Here is a 6,000-nt window from a genome sequence, read left to right on the forward strand (position 1 = left end):
GAATGTTCGAATGATGAGTGATTCGGATGTTCATAGTGCCACTGTGTCCTATCGAGTTTACTATCACGAACCACGTATGAAATTGTATATAAATAAATAAAAATAAATCCTTTATTAAGTATTGATTACAGGAAAAAGGCAAACTTACATTCTTTAATGTACACAATGAAATGTATGAAAGATATTTTTAAGATATGTTTCACTTACCCTTTATAACGCAAGGTAGTTTTCAGTGTAGCATTCTCTTCAGCTGCGAGATAACGTAAGGCAGATGATCATTCAGTCGTGAAGCACTAAAATGTAATATACATTTTAACTATTATCGATAAGAATTATTTACTGCAGGGATGCAAATAAAGTGAGGCAAATTAGTAAATAAAAACCGATACTGTAACTGATAATATAATTAGTTGTATCTGTATTAGTTGTATATACAGTAATCGCACGATTATCCGCGGAGTTGGATGTTGGCATAATCGCGCATAATCAGCAGTATGAGCAGAAAAGGGAAATGAAATGAAATATTTAGATTTACGTCGCATACTTATACCGGTTACGCTAAAGGAGACGGTGATGATGAGTACTGAATGAAGAAAGTGGGAGGAAACGGGAGAAACCCGAGAAAACCCATGAGCACGGTCTTTATGCACGACAAAGTTCACACGGCACGAGCTGGGATTGAATCAGGGACCCCAAGCACCGGAGGCCAAAAAACGGACAAAAAGTCTTTCGTGCAACTTTCGTTTTCGGTAAAAAGTTTACACATAATTTAGAAAGAGTAGTTTTCTGGTCTTTTTATTTCACAAGTTGGTTCATGTCTATATTTTTTACATGCATAAAAAATTTTTCAACTCCCTTGCTTATTTCCTGTTAAAGACCTCTACCTCTGATTGTATTTTTTGCACATATTCTTATTGTTTTCAGACAACATTTCTAAAAGCGTAATTTATCGTCAGCAAGAAAAGAAAAGGAAAGCCTCGGATAGTGGAATGTGTACTGTATATATATATATATATATATATATATATATATATATATATACGTATTAGTATATAGTTTTATTTTATACGTCTCCTATTATTACACAATGTGCAGATATTGTCAAAGCGCAAGTAAATATGTATAACTCCCCGTTCTGCACTTAATAACTTGAAAGAAGTTCGGGGAAGGTAGTGTAACAGAAAGTGCAAACAGAAATGAGGGTTTAAAGGCATTTAATATTATTCCGTAGTAGTATGATTTTTTGTAAAAAAAAAAATATATATATATATATATATATATATATATATATATATATATCTAAACATACATATTCAATGATATAGTAAGAGGTTAGCAGCACTGATAGAACTGCAGAAAGTACAAAACCGTTAATAAGAAAGAGAGAGAGATGGTGGCCGCTTTTGTGCTTTTCATTGGCTAATTCCGAATTGCGCGCGAATACGTACGAGATTTCTTTCTTTTTCCTCTTCGCAGCCCAGATGTTGCCAATTAGAAGTTTTTAGTACTACATTTGTATGAAAATGTTGCCTTTAAGAAATGTGGTTTGCATACAGAGAAAAGAGCAAAATGAATATTTACCTTAGTGGGCATGAAAAAAGACGAAACATTTTGCAAGATGGACACACGAACTTCCTTAATGCAGGCGTTCAGTACATTATTGTAAAGAAAAAAACACTAAAAAGAATTACTTCAATATCCCTAGCAACATTCAACAATTCATAGAGAAAAATCTTTATTTTGAGAACAATGGAAAACTATGTAATTGTAGATAACTACTAAATTTAATGATTAAGGAAAACGTTTAGGCCCGGCCCTTCAGAAAGAAAGTGCACAGAATATTCTCTCATGGAAGCAATTGCAAAATCAACATTTTGTTTGCAGTTATAATTAGAGGATCTATATACAGGGTGTTCGAAAAAGAATGTATCCTCTTGAAAGAAAATATTCTCTGGGCCCCTAATCCTTTATATACCGAAAGGAAGTTTGTATAGCATTTTTTCTTACCTTCGTTAGAAGAATTGAAAGTGACTACTATCGTGACACGGGAGATATTTAATCGATAGTCGAATTACTCACATACTCGAATGAACACGTCTCTTGTAAGGAGAGGAAAGGCTTCTGTGATCCGCTATCGCAGCTGTGTCATATCTGCAGAGAATGTTAGGACACAAACGTGATCTTTGAGAGCCTCGTGAAAAGAAGTCGCATAGTATCATGTGTGGAGACATCGGGGCCATCTGAAGAACGCTTCATCATTAGGACCAAGGGCGAGTTACGAAACACTCTGGGATATATTTATTAACATAACTTCTCGTCATTCTGCAAGTGTGGTGGAGCTCCATCCTATTGGAAAAGGAAACCTCGGGAGCCCTCTTCATGTGTAGGTATCGTTCACATCTGAAGCATGTGAAGATAGATTACTGTACTATCGTGTACCTAAAATCATTTTCTACGAATACGAACATGTCTACACTGAAGGCAGTGCAGCTCTTTTTCTCTTTTTTTTGGTCATGTATTGTAACGCGGGGCAATGCACACAATAACATGTAATGTTGTGTATCATCATAAAGGGCCAGGGCGATGATTGGATCTTGATGGACGTGGAGAACTGATAGGTGATGTGAGTGGTATTGTGATCTATGGTTGTATGTTTACTGATGAATGCATAAGGAGAGGTGAAGGGGTTGCCTTTTTTTTTATGTCGATCGGGAGGGAAGCGATTGGGAAACTTTTGACTTTGTTTTTCAACCGAATATATTGATTGAATAGGTCGCCGACAATTTTACGGGGCGTCACGTCGTTGCCTTTTTCATGTCGATCGCGAGCGAAGCGAGCGTTTTTTTTTTTTTTTTTTTTTTTTTTTTTTTTTTTTTTTTACCGACAATATGTATTGAATCGGTTGCCAACACCTTTAGGGGCGCGTCACGTCCTTCTTTCTGTGCTGATCGCGAGCGAAGCGAGCGCGAAATTTTTGACTTTTTTTTTTTTTTTTTTTTTTTTTTTACCCACAATATTTATTCAATCGGTCGCCAACACTTTTAGGGGTGCGTCACGTCCTCTTTTCTCTGCTGATCGCGAGCGAAGCGAGCGCGAAATTTTGACCTTTTTTTCTCTTTTTAATTCTTTTTTTTCTTTAAGAAAAAATATTGATTTCATAGGTCGCGAACATTTTTACGGGATGCAACATCGTTTATTTGTTTTTCCAACCGTCTTTCTGTCTTGAGCCCCCGCCAAGTTAACTTTATGGTGGACAAAAACTATGTGCGGTGGGTTACCGCGGGGTTCTCCCGTTTCCTCCCACTTTCTTCATTCCACCACCATTTCAATCATTTCTCATAATCAGCGCCTCTTTTAGCCTAAGCGGCATAACGTGGGACGTAAAACAAAGATTTCCTTTAGTTGCTTTCTGTCTTGATTACGAGCGCGAAATTTTTTACTTTTTTTTTCTTTCTTTTGATATTATTCATTTAATAGGACGGCAACACCTTTACGGGCCGCCGCGTCGTCGTTTACACTTCTTCAGCCCATATTCTTTCTGCTTGTTCGTTTTCCGGCATCTTGTTATCACCGCCCGCGGCAATGCCTATGTCTTTCATCGCTTTTTGAAGCAAATCTTTAATAAATATGCACTCTCACATTTGTACTAATATGCATACCACAGTGGATAGACTGTAACTAGGAAAGCAGAAGCCTGCATATCATATTATTTAACAGTTGAAAGTGAACTGTCATTTTAAGTTTGATTTTGATCAGATGAGTGCAGTTCAACTCGTCGACAATTGTGAAGATTCTCGAGGTTAGGGACCATCCATTTTGTGCTTTGTAATGAAAATGGCTGCAGCCAAACTTCTCTGATCTGAATGAAACTTGGCATGATGATACATCTTGACCTGCTCTACAAGTTTATTTAGTATTTTCCGTTGCGCAGGCTTTTGCTTCTCCAGGTTCTCCCATGGAACTGAGAAACGTATTCAGTCGAACTTCTGCGGTAAGTCAGTATATCATCCTGAGAAGTTTGATCGAGATAGCAGAGGTTCGACTATTCGTTTTTCAATTCCATGTGATATTACAACACGGTGAACTAAATTTATATAGAAACACTTTGATTTTGTTTTGTTTTTTGCTAGCATTAAACTGAGAAAATGTTATTCAATAGACAGAGAACACCACTCAAAGAAAAGTACATCATAAGAATATATATATGGTTGCTGTGGTTCTCGGTTTAATTTGCTAGTTAAGAAACTTGCTCTAAATAAGTACATCTTACAGGTGAAAAACTAAGCCAGGCGATAGAATTAAATATAAAGTTATACACTTTTATTTTACGTTTACTAGTGTTGGGTTACTACTGTAAAATAAGTCAGTATATATGAAAGATAACTGTATTAGGTACTATTTTCCACCGGCGGTGTATTCTTGCATAGTGTACTTAATGTTTACAAGCGGGGCGCTACTAGTATGGATGCATGACAAGTGCTATTGAAACTCGAAAACTAACTGGTTTCCACTACCCTTGCTTATACGTATACCCGCGTCGCCTTCGCTCCTGTTCACTTTGGACGCACATTCTTGCTATCGCTCAGGCCCCCAGCTTTCTCCTGTTTTGGCTCCCTTAAATAGTATTCGTGCTTTTTATTGGCCACCTGGCAAAGCACTTGTAATGATTTTACACCAGTAACTCTAAAATACATGTGTATTACTTTATTTAATTCTGTCGTCTGCAGAATTTTTTTTTTTTTCGTACAAATATGCCTTTTCATGCAGAACACTGAATTTTGCCTGTAAATTTTTGAGAATATGCTGTGACGAAACTTGAGCACCGTTCTTCTTTTCTTTCTTATCACGAGTCTTCTTTAGCCTAATGAGCACAATCATCACACGATAACGACTATTCTTTTCATTTAACTTGTAAACAAGTTGAACTAATAATAATAATTGATGTACAAAGGAGAAGTGTCCTACATATTTGAGGTAAAAAATAAAATAAATATACTTCTACTTCATCCGTGTTTACAAAGTTAAATGTTATCGATTTACAAAAAATGGTCACCTATCCACACACTGACCAGGCTCGACACTGCTTGACCATACATATTAAAACATCGGTCCCACTGAATACACAAGTAGTAAGCACATTCACATAAAAATAATTAGGATTACAGTATATAAAATGCGTTAATTAAAATAGCAAATGCCTTACCTTATCACAGGCGATCCAAAGCCACTGCACATCATCTGCTACGCACACTATATTCCTCCAATATTTCACTCACTTCCTATATCACGCAACAGAAAATATTAATAAAATTCACTTAGCAACATTTTCATTTTTAATCAACAATACGTATAACAATTAAGAATAAAATTAATTGTGAGCACATTGTTATAATTAGAATACTGTTTTTATTCGTTTACAAATATGGGATTAATATAGAGCTGGCAGCAACAATATATACAACTCATCCTGTATGTATCGTAAATCCTAACTTGAGAAGACATCTCTGACGCAAACAATGAGACAAGAAATCAAATACTATATCCGACACATTTGGGGTTTATTGAACTTCAATGTTGGAAGATACCACCTTGTCGGTAGTACAAATGTAATATCCTTACAACACGCGGAACTTTTGCCAGGCATATCTAGGAATTTGGGAAGATTAATTGATATCCTTAATGTGCAATGTATGATTATGACGCATTGTTATGTACACGCAGACGGAACCAGGACAATCTATAGATGACATTTGCACTGTGTTTGGACAATTTGTTCGCAGAAAATAACCGTTTTTGTCTATGAATACTTGAGAACATGGAAGGTATGAGATATACATTTTATGCGCAAATATTATAATACAAATCATTGTTAGTTTGGTGGATGCGTGAAAGAAAGAAAAGGAGTAGATTTTTGCAGACGTCCGGATATAAAGCGAGAACTGAGAATACGCATCTATAACATCTATTTTCTTTGTGTTAATGATATCGATGAACTAAACG

The sequence above is a fragment of the Thermobia domestica genome, unplaced genomic scaffold, assembly GCF_964235325.1.
Source record: "Thermobia domestica unplaced genomic scaffold, izTheDome1.hap1.1 HAP1_SCAFFOLD_750, whole genome shotgun sequence".
Lineage (NCBI taxonomy): Eukaryota > Metazoa > Arthropoda > Insecta > Zygentoma > Lepismatidae > Thermobia > Thermobia domestica.